At 45.1% G+C, this 17,617-nt stretch overlaps 1 pseudogene; it reads left to right on the plus strand.

Moving 5' to 3' along the window:
• The first annotated feature begins 4,444 nt into the window (after positions 1-4,444).
• Positions 4,445-4,668, plus strand: LOC100772996 (annotated as a pseudogene).
• The last annotated feature ends 12,949 nt before the right edge of the window (positions 4,669-17,617 follow it).

Here is a 17,617-nt window from a genome sequence, read left to right on the forward strand (position 1 = left end):
TAGAAATCAAGGTTCAAGCCAGGTCCTCTGTGAGTCCAGACCAGCTTAGATGGTGAAAGCAAATAAATGGAGTCATAAACTTTAAATGTTAAGAAAAGTGTCTCTCAGACTATCCAATTAGTTTCATGGTCTGGCTGTCTGACTATGGCCCAGACATTGGCTTAGAAGACCTCATGGGTCTGCAGTACATGACGTCATCACTATTCCATGGGACTGTGTGACTGACCCTTCCCCATGTGAGAAGATGTAAAATGCCAGTTGTGAAGTTGCTCTGAGAAAACAACCTGAGTGACGGAGGAAGAGGCTTGTGATGTGCTCCGACGGGAAGAAAAATGTAGACGAAGACCACAGATAGCAGCATGGCCTAGCCGTCTCACATGTATTAGATTTGGTTCCCGAACTGGTTTGTCATTTCCTGCATGTACATACGTATCTCCCTCTGTTGGGGACATTCTTCTCTGCATGATGTTAAAGGAAGGCTGCAGGGGACAGGGAGGGGCAGGATCTTGGTGGATGTCAGCTCAAGAGTGCTTGAGGAAGCCTTGAGAAGTTTTAGTGTTAGGAAAGGCAGGCTGTTAAGGACTGGGCTGAAAGTGCACCTCTTAAAGCATGTTGTCTCAGTCTCCCCTGGCACTCAGCGCTATTGCAACCAGATCCTGCGGTTTCTGCTAGGAAACCCCATCCCATCTTCTTAAGCATTATCTTCTTAAATGACTGTGGTGAAACACTTTTCTCAGGTACTCCCGTTAATCCTTAACCTACTCAGCCTTGTGTCTTTCAAGTAACAAAGAGAATTAATGCCATGGTATATGAACACCCAGCTGGTGAAAAAGTTACGCTATATACAAGGAAGGCATTAGCTACAGGCTGAAGTCTTCTGCCTGATGCCAAATGTGTGTGTTATTTCCCCTAAACAGGATGGAGCCAGTGGCCAGAGAGGTTGTCAGCTCAGCATCTACAATGAGATTGTTTCAAAGATATGTCCAAATATATGATTCAGGACTTTACAGAGTGTAAATCAAGCTTCAATTTTGTATATGATTTTGCAATATTTTTCTAAGTAGTTTTCAAACTCAGATTTTTTTTTTTTTATATTACACTTCCTTTCTGGAAAAGACATGATTGAGTAACAGCTGGCATCTGGTACAATGTTTGCCTTCTCTTGTCCAGAAAAATTGAGGGTTAGTATCACCTTATTGGATCAGAAACTAGAGGGTCATCCATCACTGGTGGTAAGAATTCACTGATCACCTCGTCATTCAGCCAACCTTTAGGTCTTAGTTTAAATGTCACATTGGTGTGATTGTTTGATGTCTTAGGGTTTCATTGCTGTGAAGAGACACGACGACCATGGCAACTCCTATAAAGGAAAACATTTAATTGGGGCTGGCTTAGAGTTCAAAGGTTTAGTCCATTATCATCATGGTGTTAAGCATGGTAGCGTGCAGGCAGACATGGTGCTGGAGGAGGAGCTGAGAGTTGTACATACTGACCCACAGGCATCAGGAAGAGAGAGTAAGCCACTGGACCTGGCTTGAACTTCTGAAACCTCAAAGCCCACCCCACCCCCCAGAGATGAACTTCCTCCAACAAGACCACACCTACTCCAACAAGGCCACACCTTCAAATAGTGCCACTCCCTATGGGCCTATGGGGGACATTTTCATTCAACCTGCCACACTTGACTATGCTTGTCTCTGGCCTCCTACTGTCCCCTCCTCCAAATTACCAGATCTCAGAGTTTCAATTTGATCACCAAAGTATGCAACTTCATTATTCAACACACACTTTTATAGGTAATCAGTAAATACCTATTGGTAGAATGTGTATGGTCAAGACAGTCGGTCACATGGATGCTGGTGCTCACCTGACTTCTCCCTCTCTCTCTCTCTCTCTCTCTCTCTCTCTCTCTCTCTCTCTCTCTCCCTCTCTCTCTCCCTCTCTCTCTCCCTCACCCCTTCCCTTTTCTTTTTTTAAGTCTGAGTCAGGTCCTTGGGATAGTGCTACCACATTCAAGGTAAATCTTTCCTCTTCAGTTACTATTCTCAGGAAACAGCCTAACAGACATAGCCAGTGGTATGTTTCCTAGGTGATGCCAAATCCAGCCAAGCTGATAATAGAGATTAACCACCACAGCTTAATTTAGTCAGGTATGGCAACACACACCTTTAATCCCAGTACTTGGAAGTCAAAGGCCAACCAATCTCTGTGAGTTCAAGGACCAGCCTGGTCTAGATAGAAAATTCTAGGACAGCCAGGGCTACATAGAGAGACACTGTCTCAAACAAACAAACATGGGGAGACATGAACAAATGTCTACTCATATCACATAGGGAACCAACAACAGACTATGGATACCACCGAAGTCCAACTTGGTGAATCAATGAATTTTATAGGGGTTATTTATAGGCGTTTGGGTGAGGTGCTACTTACAGGAGAAGAAATTAGTCAAAGACAGCTGTTTCACCAAAGCTCACTCCAACATGAATAACAGCATGTGAGAGATGGAAACCTGGATTGTATTGGACAGCCTGCAGCTCAACAGGTTAGAGAGGGTCTCTTCCAGGAAGCTGGTCCCTGATTGTTCTGTGCGGTCAGCTTGTCTTGGGGAGTCTGTCAGCAAGCAGTTTTTACTAGTTACAGCTGGCTGGGGAGGGAGGGGCTTAGTGAATCTGGTCAGTTTCAAGGAATTCCTGAAGCCATTGAGTTGTTTACTTCTTGAGCTTCCCTGTGGGAAGGAATACTTCTTCCCACCTTTGAACTCAGTGTTGTTTTGAAAGACCCCCGAAGAGATACTTTTGTAGAGGGAGACCCACACCCAGGAATCAGCGAGGCCACGAACTGGATGTAAAAACAAGAGGCTTTATTGGAGACGCGGGTACCCGGGGCGACTTAGCTTCTGTGTGGCTAAGCGCCCCGAGCCAAGGGAAAGGGGTCCTTATATAGGGAAAAAGGCGCAAGCTAGGAGCAGGGATTCTATTGGATAATTCTAATGAGGCATTGTACAGAGCTATTCCCATTGGTCAATGTATATGAGGCGCTATACAGGGTTATTCAAATGAGGCAAAGTACAGAGTTATTCAAATGAGGTGAAACACAGAGTCTTTCAAATGAGGCGAAATACAGAATCATTTCTATTGGATGGTTCAAATAAGACACAGAGCCATTCCAGATCAGCATATTCTCAAGGTCTGGTGTCTGGTACAACAGACTCAATTCCCCCTCCCTCCGCGTCCAGATGGCTGACCTTGGGGGCGGAGACCTTGGGACGGAGTGTTTCTCATCGGGCGGGGCTCAGGGGCAGGGCTCCAGGCCGGCTCCTTGGTGTTCGTTCTCGTGCCGGCCCACCTGGTGCTCGCCCTCGTGCCGGCCCACCTGGTGCTCGTTGCTCGGCCCCAGCCTACCTGGTGCTCGTTCTCGGGCCTGCCCATCTGGTGCTCGTTGCTCGGCCCCAGCCCCGAGGCGCGGTGCCAGGCGGGGCGGGCCGGGGGCGCGAGCCCTGCCGGGGTGAAGGCTTGGGAGGCCCCGGCAGCTTCGGGGCAGGGGGCTCAGGGGCATTTCGAGCGGGTCTTTCAGTTTCATCTCCTTAATGACATCCTGTCTCAGTGGTTCTCCACATTCCTAATGCTGCACCCTTTAATACAGTTCCTCATGTTGTGGCAACCCCCAACTGTTATGCCCAGATGCCTAGATCAAGGAGTTCCCCAAAGACTGAATCCATATGCAAAAGCAAAGAGTTCAAGCTCGAGTTTGAACTCTCCATGCACCTTGAGCTCAGTTGGGATGGGGTTAGGGCATTTCTAAGGTTCAGGACCCCTGATTGGCTGACATACATCTAGGGGTGTCTTTGTGAAAGGGGATGGGAGCATGCTGAGCTAAGGGACATCTAGTGATCCTGTCTTCAATGATATCTTAGGTATTTTTCCCTTGGATGATGATAGGTCCCTACTTGGGTGGTGCCTGGGTGGTCCCAGTTTGTGGTCTTTCCTGGAACCAGGTGTTGCCTTAGGCCTACTCTTTGACTGGTTTCTATTGAACCTGTCATGACAGCAGTATAGCCAAGCTGCCCTGGGCCCTACCCCAACCATAAAATTATTTCATTGCTACTTCATAACTGTAATTTTGCTACTCTTATGAATCATAATGTAAATCTCTGTGTTTTTCTGGTTGTCTTAGGAGACCCCTGTGAAAGGGTTTTCTGACCCCCAAGGGGTTGTGACCCACAGATTGAGAACCACTGTCCTATCTTAGCATAGTCTATTCTTTTCACCTCTCCTTTAAAATCTTTTGTTTTAAGAAGTTTCTCTGCAAGGTGGAATGTTTTAATCTCAGAGGAAACTTCTACACAGCATGAAGTACACTGCAGGTCACCATCAGGGAGGGTGTGGTCCAGAGGAAATGGGTGCTCGTGCTGTAGATCTAGCAGGATCAAAGCTGCAGGGAAATGGACAGTGAGATACAAAGAGATAGAAGAATTGCAGGTTTGATTGACATCTTGGTGGGAAGCCAAGCTCCCACCCTTTGAAAATGTTGACATAACACTGAATGAGCCTCCTGAGCCTGAACAAGACAACATGGGGTCAGAGAGCTGTGAAAGAAAAAGAGGCAACTTGAACAGACATGACCTTCTAGTACCTCCGTGAGAATGCCCCTCCCATTGGAAGATGAATCCTGGCTTCTTTCTCACTGATGAAGTTTTCCGAAAATATGTGGTTAAGAAATATTTTCTTTCAAAGAAGGGAAAAAGGATAAAATAGCCACACTGACGTAATGGAGGTTTGTTGCTAAAAGAAATAGAGGGTACAGGAAAGCTCCAATTTCAAATGCCTTCAAACTGTCAAGTTGGGCAGTTACAAGCAGACATGATGGGACTAGGAACAAGTTTTAAGGGTGCTGATGACTTTGAGTTTGGGAAATGAGGATATGAGATTTCATGAACATGCTTGAACCTCTTAAATGGGGGTGAGTAGGTGACTGCATAACAAACTGGTCCCATGAGGAGGATGGAATATCTCTGATAGAGGCAGTGGTATCCAGGCCAAGAGAGCAATTGCTTTAAGTCAACCCATGTTATATGCATCTAATTTGTTAGAGTAGAAAGGGACAGGGGCACTGTAACAGAATGAGACCTTAGCACAAGTGACATCATGTTAGAGTCACCATTCTAACCTTAGAACCTAGCATATAGGCCCCAACACCTGACAAAATGGGAACAAAGACCTAGTCCACCAAAGTCCATAGATCCAGGGTCTAGGAATGTCCCCCTCAAAAAAAAAAAAAAAGCAAACCCATGCTTTTTTGTCTTCTGTAGTTTCGCTTCTCACTAACTGTTCTTGCTAACCAAAAATGTGTCAACCGGGATATGGTTTTTGTGCATAAAAGGCAAAGAACTGTGAAACTCAGGGCTGCATGATTTGGACAAATTCCCTACGCAGTTACCAGTCAGCAGTATAGACTTTCTATTCTGTTTTGAGAAGGTCCTTGTGTGTTCTCTGGTGGAATTTCCTCACAACAGTACTGGATCATGGGAACCAGTGCTGGTATTTTGCAGGCTTCCGACACAGTGAGTGGAGTAAGCGAGGTCTATGGAAAGGAATTTAGGAAGGAGCAGGGCTAGATGGCCCTTAAGTAGCAGAACTGAGGAACTTGCATTTGAAATGAGAAGTGGGGCTGGAAATTAGCCCCACTTAATAAAAGTAGCCAGTAAAAATAAAATAAAAGAATCACTTTATTTCATTGTTTTTTATAAGTTTCAGTCCAAGGGCTGTTGAATCTATTGCTTTGGGCTGGAATACAAGTTTCAGTCCAAGAGCTGCTGGATCGATTATTTTGGGCTAGAAATGAGACTGAGTGCTATGGTGGTGGGGGTGTTAGACCCCCGGAAAACTCAGGTATCCGGGGTCCCAGGCCACGTTCGAGGTCACCCCAATCACCAGGCAGATTCCAGAGCTTGCTGCAAACTGCACGAGGCTTTATTGTAATTTAACGAGCTAACCCCATGTTTGCTCGGGTCTTTCACCCACCCGCCTTGGCAGATGGCTAGCAAAAGATGGCTCCTAGGGCCTCCCAAGAGATCTTATAGGACAGCGTAAGGGGAGTGTCTAGGGGTACGCACAGGCTCACGGAGGGCTTGCCCTGTGTTGATTGGTCAACTGGTTGTTATGGCCCATAGGCCCTCCCAGGGTAGTTGCTATGCTTTCTACGTCATTGCTGTGCGCTTGTCCGTAAAGCACACCCAGAGTCATAAAGCATAGCACCACCAGCTAACTTCTGATTGGTTCCTTGTCACGAGGCAGGCATCTGACTTTCTAGTGACTAACTAACTTCTGATGGGTTCCTTGTCACGAGACAGGCATCTGACCTCTAAGTGACCAAGGCAAGTTTATGGCAAGCACGTGTTCGGCTGTTATGGCTGCTGAAAGGGGAGCAGGTCCCTTCAGGGGCATGGTAGGAAAGAGCTATTCACCTCATGGCAGCCAGGCAGCAGAGAGAACTAACGGAAGGGGTAGGCCAAGATTTACCCTTTTAAAGCATGTTCCTGGGACCCCACTTGCTCTATCTAGATTCCATCCTGTATAGTTCTACTTCCCAATACTTGATTCAAATTTCAACACATCAGTAGAGGAAGCAGCTGATGATATTAGAGCCATCATGGTCTGATTGTCACTAAAAATGCTCTCGCTGGTGTACCTCATGGTGCATATCACTAATCTCTTAGGCATCTCTCAGTCAGTCCAAGTAACTTGACAACCAATCACATATCATCTTGTCAGTCATCCATCTCCATGTCAATTATTCATCACCAAGTCAGTCATCCATCCCATCACCATGTCAGTCATCCATCATCATCTTAGTCATCCATCATGTCAGTCATCCATCACTATGTCAATCATTACCAAGTCAGTCATTCATCATCATGTCAGTCATTCATCACCATGTCAGTCATCCATCATCATGTCAGTCATCCATCACCATGTCAATTATTCATCACCAAGTCAGTCATCCATCACCAAGTCAATCATCCATCATCATCTTAGTCATCCATCATGTCAGTCATCCATCACTATGTCAGTCATCACCAAATCAGTCATCCATCACCATGTCAGTCATTCATCATGAAGGGACCAGCTCCTCATTTCGGCAGCCATGACAGTAACATGTGCTCTATGACCTTGTCTTAGTCACTAGAGGTTAGGTGCCTGCCTCGTGACAAGGAACCAATCAGAAGTTAGCTAGTCATGCTATGCTTTATGGCTCTGGGTGTGCTTTACGGACAAGCGCACAGCAATGACACACAAAGCATAGCAACCACCCTGGGAGGGCCTATGGGCCATAACAACTAGTTGACCAATCAACACAGGGCAAGCCCTCCACGCCTGGAGGCACACCAATCCTGAACCTGTGAGTACCCCTAGACACTCCCCTTATGCTGCCCTATAAAGATCTGTACGCAGCGGCTTCAAACTGTCTTTGCTAGCCATCTGCCATGGCGGGTAGGTTAAAGACCCGAGCTAACATGGGGTTACCTCGTTAAACTACAATAAAGCCTCATGCAATTTGCATCAAGCTTTCGCCTCCATTCTGTGATTGGGGTGGCCGAGGTTCTGGGCTAAGATTCTGGAAGCCTCAGCTTTCCAGGGGTCTTACAATCACCATGTCAGTCATCCATCACCATGTCAATTATTCATCACCAAGTCAGTCATCCATCACCAAGTCAATCATCCATCATCATCTTAGTCATCCATCACCATGCCAGCCAGCCATCACCATGCCAGTCATCCATCACTGTCAATCATCACCAAGTCAGTCATCCATCACTATGTCAGTCATCCATCACCATGTCAGTCATCCATCACTATGTCAATCTTCACCAAGTCAGTCATCCATCACCATGTCAGTCATTCATCACCATGTCAGTCATCCATCACTATGTCAATCATCACCATGTCAGTCATCCATCACCATGTCAATTATTCATCACCAAGTCAGTCATCCATCACCATGTCAGTCATCCATCATCATGTTAGTCATCATCACTATGTCAGTCATCCATCACTATATCAACCATCACCATGTCAGTCATCCATCACCATGTCAGTCACCCATCACCATGTCAGTCATCCATCACCATGTCAGTCATCCATTACCATGTCAGTCATCCATCACCATGTCAGTCATCCATCACCATGTCAGTCATCCATTACCATGTCAGTCATCCATCACCATGTCAGTCATCCATTACCATGTCAGTCATCTATCACCATGCCAGCCATCACCATGTCAATAATCCATCACCATGTCAGTCATCCATCACCATGCCAGCCATCACCATGTCAGTCATCCATCATCATGGACTCAGTACAAATGCAGATTTTGTTATTCGAATGCACAGGGTCAGGTGTGGATCATGGATTGAGCCCACATCCTTGTGCATGCTAAGTACATGCTCTACCACTGAGCCCAGCTCATTGCCATAGTATTCTTCTGTGTCTACCAGATGCTTTGCCAGCTGCTAGGAGAGAGCTGGATGGCGCCTGTTCATCTAATTCTCTGCAGATAAAGGTCGCATAACTCAGCTGGCCTAAGTGAAAGCTCCCACAAGCCTGAAAGCAAAACTCTGAGATCTGAATCCTGAACTCTGACTGCAGCAGCCAGCTCGGTTCTTTGAACATGGCTGTCTGAGTCAGTGCAATGTTCTCTGCTTGGCTTACAGAATTAAGAGTCTGGTGAGCAGGGACTCAGGGTGAGCAATCAGGCATTAAAGCAGCTTACAGCTCAGACAGAGAAGGAGTGGAGGAAGAGGCAGAGAGGGAGTTTCCAGAATTAATGACCTCTTTGATGGTAAACCTGACACCAAATGTGGCATGATCCCAACAATGGGCTTGTTACCTTTGCTATGGGAATATTATTGATTCTTCTTTGGGGCATTTGGGTGTTCAGCAAATATTGTCTGAGCCCTAGGTCAGCATTCCTAGGGCTAGTGGTGGGGAATGGATCAGCATTCCAAAGCCTTGTGGGGGGTGGGGGGTGGGGGGCGGTAAGAGAGTCTGGAAAACGGATAGAGACACGTAGATAAAGGTCAAATGTGGACTATTAAAGAAATAACCTGGAATGAGAGAATGATCAACGAAAGCAACCACGCTGGAGACGTGAACAAACGGCATAACTTGCTAAACTCAGTGAAAAATGAAAGGGACTCTTATTGAACACTTATTAAGAATTTCAAGTCAATGACACCAAAGCATTAAAGCAAGCATGGGCCTTTTTATAGAGTGCCATGCATTGTTCATGAAATTGGCCCTGTTGGAACACCCAGTTTCCAAATATAGATCAGACCTAAGAACACACCTCAGTGTTTTTATGAAAGGAGATGTAGTTAGGTAAATCAAAAGATGTCCCATGCTCTTACCTCACAGGAGAACAGAATTATTATGAGACTGAGCCTCATGGTGACAAGATACAGGTGTGTATGTGTGAGTGTGTGTGTGTGTGTGTGTGTGTGTGTGTGTGTGTGTGTGTGTGTGTGTGTGTGTGCACCTAGGAATTAGCTTCTACCTCCCTGCATGGCAACAAAAAGCATTTCCAGGACAGTTAATTTGAAGTTGGACTCTGAAGATGGCTAACTAGCTGAGGTCCTTCTCCGGTGAGATTTGATGCTTACCAGTGTCTGCAGCCAGACACCCTGGGTTCAGCTTCAGACGCATCCATGAAGGAGAAGAAACAGATAGTTAAGAAATGTCATTTATCTTTCCAGCACCTGATACCCACTGCAAATAAACAGTGCCAGCTGGTTCCTGGAAATGCATGCCTCAGTCCACTGGGAAGCCAAGAGCAGAGACTGTTGTGGAATATGCTAACAACCTTAATAAGAGTGAAGAGTGCTTAATTAAAGAAGCAATTAGCTTCATACACAGGAAGGAACAAATGGATGAGATAGGCAAAATGAATATATGCATTAATAACTTTTAGTTTATAAGTTTGGGGTTTGAAAGGGAGTGACTATATGCTGCTTTCCAAGGAGAAACTCAATATTCCCACCTCCTACTCCACCTTCAGAGGGGGAATGTTTGGAAGTCAAGGATGTAACTGGGTAACTAAGACATAAAGGGGTTTGTCTTAGTTGGGGTTACTATTGGTTTAATGAAACACCATGACCAAAAACAACTTGTGGGGGAAAAAGTTTATTTGGCTTATACTTCCACATCACTTTTCAGCATTGAAGGAAGTAAAGACAAGAGTTTAAGCAAGGCAGAATCCTGGAGGCAGGAGCTGATGCAGAGGAGTGGTGCTTACTGGCTTGCTTCTCATGACTTGCTCATCCAGATTTCTTATAGTACCCAGGACCACTAGCCTAGGGATGGTACCACCCACGATGGACCTCCCACAGCAGCCACCAATTCATAAAACGCCATTCGGGTTTGCCTGCAGCCAGATGTCACGGAGGCGTTTTCTCAATTGAGGCTTCCTCCTCTCTGATGACTCTAGCTTGTGTCAAGTTGACATAAAGAAGAAAACTTATTTTCTTAAGGGCCAGATCTCACTATGTATTCCTGGCTATCCTGAAACTCAGTATGCAGACCAGGCTAGGCTCAAACTCATAAAGATCTGCTTCCCTTTGCCTCGTGAGTTCTAGGACTAAAAGTGCACCTTGGGTACAGTTAACAAAGAGGCTAAAAGCACTGACTTGCCAGTGACTGATCTGTTTGGATTTCTACCTCTGAGCCAAATATGAGTGAGCATGGACTGGAACATGGGTCCAAGTTACCCTGAATGACCCCCTCCTCTCACACACACCGCCACCATGGGAAAAGAAGCATGAACTTTCATAGCCACAGAACAAAGAGGGCCATAAATACATGTAGCAGACATGTTGGAGGGAGCATCAGGCAGGTGCCCAGGCCCTAAACAAAGGGATCTTTTCTATCAGATTCAGTTGTTATCTTTATAGCATTCTTAACTTTGGGCGTTAGTTGAGACCAGAGATCTCTATTACATTCCAAGAGCTCCTACCCCCCATAGTCCTGGCATGCTGGGTCAGACACAGAGGTTGAAAATAAATGACTGTTAAAGGAAATGAGATAATTCAAGATGGTTTTGCATTCCATCTCTCCACACTCCGGCAGTTTTGCTTAGCTGAGGTCAAAGCAGCCCATAGGCTCTGTACCAAAGATGTAACTTTTTCAGAGAACTTTGGCCTCACAGTGGATAAGACTAATCAGAATGATTTTTTTATTATAACTATGAGGAAGTGGATTTATTTAGACTTGCTTATAGCAATTATTCATGAATTAGCATTAATTTGACATGATGTTTTGTATAAATTTAGTCTCAGTCCTTTCAAAAGCAAAACAACTTTTATTACTGAACTTGAGTAGGGCCAGGAGAAATAAGCACCATGTATTAAAATTAATGGGTAAAATCAAAGAAAGAGCTAAAAGGCATTTAACTGAAGCTGCTGAGCCAAATTAGCCCATCTCTGGCTTTCTGATCCCACCACCCAACCTCCTGCTTCCCCTTTTCATGTATTCTCAGGAAAAAAAAAAAAAAAAAAAAAAAAAAGAATCATTGAATGTGTAGCCAGTAATTCCCTGGGGCTCACAGATCCTGTTGCATTTTGTGCCCTATTCCTCTTCAACTCTTCAACTCTACTTGGTCCCAGCAACCTAGCATCTCCCTATTTATATTCTACCCCTGAAACTGCTGTTGTTCTGCCAAAAATTTAAAATAGTTCCCTAGGCCCTTATCTTTTCTTCGAGTCACCTCCTCTACTTCCTGCTTTAGTTGAAATTTGTGTTTCCCCAGTGGATTCGGCCCCCCAGCAACCTAGCCCTCTGAAATGGACAAGCTCGCACACTTACAAATCCTGATGGTCAGAGATAGTTCTGTCTGTGGGCCTCTGTCTGTAGCCCACAATACACTGCTCTTCTCATTTTTTGAAAACCCCATCCTTGAGGGAAAAAAATCTTTCAGTCAATTTCTCTCTGTGTTAGTTTCTTTTGCTGGGGGAAAAAATCGTCCAAACCAAGCAGGTTTCAAAGAGCAAAACTGTATTTCTATCTGTCTGTCTTGAAAGTCAGAAGTCCCAAGTAAGGTTTCACTGGGACAAAATCAAGGTGTCACCAGGACAGAGCTCTATCTGGAGGCCCAAGGGAGAACTGGTTATTAAATCTAACTTGCCTTTCTAACTCCTAGAAGCTGCCATATTTCTTATGGCCAGCAATCCCATTTCTCCAGCCGCTGTTCCCTGTGGCATTAGATTTCATCTCTCTCTCTCTGGCTCTTGACTTTTCTCTCCTGTTGGTTAGAGATCCGTGTGATCGTGACGACCTCCAACCCAGAGAATCCAACACAATTTTCTCATCTCAAAACCCTTAGTCATAAGCCGGGGTTTGGTGGCACACGCCTTTAATCCCAGCACTCGGGAGGCAGAGGCAGGCGGAGCTCCGTGAGTTCGAGGCCAGCCTGGTCTCCAGAGCGAGTGCCAGGATAGGCTCCAAAACTACACAGAGAAAACCTGTCTCAAAAAACAAACAAACAAACAAACAAACAAACAAAAAACCCTTAGTCATGTCTGTGAAGTCCCTGTGTTCTGTAAGTTAATACATATGTCCTGGGTTTTAAAGGTGGACATTTCCTCTTTCTCGGTCCTTACCACCCTTGTCTCCAGAAAGCCAGTCATTCCTGGTTCTCTACTGTACCTGAAGGTAGTTAGGAAACAGGATGTGAGAGGGGAAAGGGTCCCCTCACACTCCTTGCTCCCATTTCTATCTCTTGTGGACTAACACTCAGGTGTTTTCAAAACTGACCAAGCCACTTATGAAAGGGCCACACCCTGTGGTAAGTGTGCACTAAACTCACAAGGTGTAGTGATTTCAATAGCAGCAGTTTTCCAGATAATTCCAGAGACATTGGTAAGCTGAACTAGGACAGTGTAGGGTTGTTTTTATTTCAGTAACACATTGCACTGTACATAGTAAATATATTTGTCTTTATATATGTCTGTGTGTGGTTTACAGAGTTAATTAGTATAAGTTAAAGAGTATCCAGCAGCAGTCAAGTGGTCTTTGGAGCAGGCTGGTGAAACTCAAGTAAGATTTGTATTGATATATTACTGAACCCCAAACTACCTGCAAAGAAGAAGGTACAATGATGGCTGGGGCGGGGGACATCAGGGTTGAGATTGATAGTGCAGAATTGAGTCCAGCTTACAGGTAAAAACAGAACCAGGTCCAGATGATGAGCAGGTGGATGGACTAAGCTAAGCTGAAGTCCCAGGGGTAGTTTGGAGTTCTCTGTCTTCTGCTCCTTGGTGCACACACCAGATACTGGATAATCGATCAGTGTGTTGCTATTATTGTTGCTGTTAGGTGTCCATCATTTTGTGGGGTCCAGATGAGGAAGTTACACCTCTCCTTGGTCTGTTCTACCCAGGAAGTTCTCAGGTGTGGTTTTCCCAATATGACTTTTTTAAAGATTTATTTATTTATTATGTATGCAGTGCTCTGCCTCCATGTATCACTGCAGGCCAGAAGAGGGCGCCAGATCCCATTACAGATGGTTGTGAGCCACCATGTGGTTGCTGGGAATTGAACTCAGGACCTCTGGAAGAGCAGTCAGTGCTCTTAACCACTGAACCATCTCTCCAGCCCTCCCAATATGATTTTAATGTGTTCATTTGCACCTACAATCTCACTTTGCCCCAATAAATCATATAGAGTGGCATCCTTTCTATTCCCAGGAATAAATCATTTATCAACTTGTGCTACACGTGTGTTCTGCCAGACAAATGGTGGTGTTTGCTTGTCCCCCCAGGAGTGAGATCATCCTCCACCCTCCAGACGGAGTCAAAGCTTCCTGTAAAATGGAGTCTCTCAGGGTAAGTACAGCCTTAGACAAAACCGAACAAACCAAACCACTGTTTTATACAATATGAAGTTACTCAGAGTTGAGCATAGCCTGTTCTCAACAACTACCCTTTCTGAGAAATTTCACAAATGAAATTGTTAGAAAGGCCAATGGATTATGTGCCAAGTGCTGATAGATTCGTGACAGATGTTATAGGCAAGTTTCCCTTTGATCAGGATTTTATCTTCAAAAGCAGTCCTTTCTCCAGCTGCAAGCCTGTACAGTGTACTTGAAAAAGTCTCCTTCTCAAGGACAAAATGCCATGGAAGGAGGAGGAGAAAAGAAACACCCCTACACACACTTTCCATAATATCTAAACTTTTAAGATTAAGTAACTTCAAAGCCCAAAAGTCACAGTAGCTGCTGTGGGGCTCCAGGCAACTTCCTTTGCTAACCCCTGTGGGTCATGACCACTTTGAGAGGTTGAAACACCCTTTCACAAACATCCAATATCAGCAGTCCTACATATCGGATATTTACATTAGAGTTCATAACAGTAGCAACATTACAGTTACGAAGTAGAAATGAAATAATGTTATGGTTGGGGTAAGCACAACATGAGGAACTGTATTAAAGGGTCACAGCACTAGGAAGGTGGAGAACCACTGCCTCAAATGCATCTTGTCTTGAGTCGGGCACTTAGAAGCTGCTTGTGTTTAAAAGCATGGGCGCTTGCTTCACTAGGGCTTACAAGGCAATGGGAAGCATGATGAAAGCCTGGTGTCTCTACCTACTTATTGTGTCTGTCTGTCTTTAACTGAAGGCACAGAGATAAACTGTGTCCTTAACTATTCTTCATATGTGTCACCTTGAATGAAAATCTTCCCATATAGACCCCACATTCCCCAGATAAGGGTAATTATCCATGAAGACTGCACCCCAGAGCAGAAGGGACCGTCTTGTAGAAACAAGATTGAGTCTCTCAAGCGATGGCAGTAATAATTTGGGGCACTTTTCATAGCCAGAACGGAGATGATGATCAACCAGGCCATACCTTGATTAGCACTGCCTAATTATGTGTACCCTATTGCCACCTGCACTAATTTAAGCCTAAAGCTCTTGTCAACACCCCAAAGGTGGACTTAGGGACACTGGCCCCTTCCCAGTGTAGTCTCATTGCATGGGTCCCCTCTCTTTGCTGTTCACCATTCCTGACCTCCTTCATTGGTGAATTGGATGTAGATGGCTGAGCCTAACCTCTTGAGGCTGCTAGAATCTGGGCCTTTACCCTAGAAAGATTGATTAGAGTCTTCTGTTTCCTTTTCTTCACTCTGCCTCATCACGACATTCTTCCCTGTGGTGTTCCATCAAGAACCAATCTGCACATGAGTTAAGGACCCAGTCTGGTGGAGGAGGGGCGGTCCCTCAGACTTCCCAGCTGGCAATGCCAAGTTGAATTTCCTGCATTTGTCTCCAACACTTGCCTTGTCCTCAAAGATGTCATCTAGTCTCATTCTCTCTCACATGCATGCACATGCTCTCTCTCTCTCCTTCCATCTCTGTCTCGCTCCATCTCTCTCTGTCTCTCTCTTTCTTTTTCCATGCCGGCCTCAAATTCCTGGGCTCAAGCAATCTCCCTGCTTCAGCCTCCTGAGTACCTGGATCTGTGTCACTCTTGATTTAGCCTGATTTAGTCTTATTCTCTTGATGTCTTGGTCTCTTCTGTTTTTTTGGCCTCTTACACACTGGAGTCTCTTTCAGGCTGTCCCCCTGCCATCACTGGTACCTCCTCGGCTCTCTCTTGGAAATCCTGCTCAAACCTTACTCTCATTTTCTTAAGTGTTCTTCCTATTAAACCCTCTCTTTGATCTCACTAAGAACTCCAGTCCTCCAGCCCTCATGTCCAAACAACCTGCTTTCTGGTGAATCCCTTCAGTGATTCATTTTTATTAGCAATCCCTCTTCTTTCTCCGCCTTGATCTCTCTTTTTCTCCTCCTTCATTGATCTAGGCCGGGAGGAACAGACTCTGAGGACTTCTGAGAGAGACAGAGTGCAGCTATCAACTGCACTGCCTGGTACCCTACAAGCTTTGCTTATCAAAGCTGCTTAACAGAGCTCTAGTGAGATTCCTCTTGGACATTCAAAACAAACTTGCCAGCATTTCACATACCATCCACAGTCCTAACTCTGTCTTATCTCACAGTATTTCCTCTAAATCCCCAAAGAAAACAGAGGCCACCGGAGTCTGACACACCACATAGGCATTAAGGAGCCGGAAGGCTACAGGCCAGGGTACCCCAGTGTTCCCAGAAGGCTCCTTTCATCTTTTCTCTCCCTACCCCTACCCACCCTACCCTCTGCCTGGTGTGTTGTCTGCATGACTCGGGGCCTTATTAAGTACCCCAATGGCTATCAAACTTGAGGATATTACCATGTTCACCTATCCAAGATAAATAACTATGCAAGCTCAAGAACTTTCAACAATATCAGTAAACTGAAATTCACCCTTACGCAAAAAAAAAAAAAAAAAAAAAAAAAAAAAGTTAAAGGATTCAGGACAAGTATATCAAAATTCCCGGAATGTCACCAAACATGCCAGTGATTTTCAGAAAAGAGGAGGGAAAGGGACATGAGGAGTGGCTGGAGAGGGAGATAGATTAGAACAAAGCACAAGGGCATGTGTGTATGAAAATGCCATGACTAAACCCATTACTTTTTATGCAAATATACAAAAGTTTAGAATTTGGAAAACTGGGGGATGGGAGGAAAGGAAAGGTGGGAAAGGAGAATTTTTTTTTTTAACAAAGTCAAACGTTTCTTCCAATAAAACCATTTAGGCCATCCATTTGGCTATCATAGTTAGCCAGTTTGCCCAGGGAAATCCCTCCCCACCCCACCCACACCCACACACATCTCTTCCTCCAGAGCATGGAATTAATGGTGGTTCCAGGTATTACCGCATTCCTTCATTCACATTTGTAACATGAAATATACGAGTAATATAACTATATTACTATGAATCTTTAATTAAGTTAATTTAAGAAAAAAACTAAGGAGGTGAGATGGTGCATGGATGTGGCAAACTGCATCTAGCAGAATGAGGATGACCCTGTGTGGGTAGCACCAAATCAGAGAGAATGAGATGATCCTGCCAAAGAACCATCCAAAAACCGGCTGATGAGGTGGCCAGGCCAGCAACGTGCTCGCCACATAAGCATGAGTATGCGAGTTCAATAGGCAGCACCCATGTGGAAGCCTGGAATGGGGACACGTCTGCCCATCGCAGCACTGGAAAGACAGAGACAAGTGGCTCCCTGGAGTCCACTGGAAAGCCATTCTAGTCAAATCTGTGAGTCCCGAGTTCAGTCCCTTCCTCAAAAACGTAAAGTGGAGGGTGATTGACAAGATATGTGCTGTTGATCTCTGACCTCGACACACACAATCACACATGTGCATACACAGCCTTAAACATTCGCACACCTACGTGAACATGTACATCAACTCTGCAACACACACACACACACACACAAAATCCAGAGAAATAAAACCTGTCAATGGCCCTCTATTACTGCCCGAGGGAAGAAGGCCATGCTCCACGGGCACCTGAACTAGGCAGCAAATACAGTTTATAATGGCAGTGGAGGCACAGTGTATCACATCAATACCACCAACCTATTATGTAGGTGACTCCTCTTGTTCTGAGCTCATGGCCCCTGGCAACATTTTAATTATAATTAGGCACTGCCTACCCACTATCACACTCTCATTAGC

This window comes from Cricetulus griseus (assembly GCF_003668045.3).
Source record: "Cricetulus griseus strain 17A/GY chromosome 1 unlocalized genomic scaffold, alternate assembly CriGri-PICRH-1.0 chr1_0, whole genome shotgun sequence".
Taxonomy (NCBI): domain Eukaryota; kingdom Metazoa; phylum Chordata; class Mammalia; order Rodentia; family Cricetidae; genus Cricetulus; species Cricetulus griseus.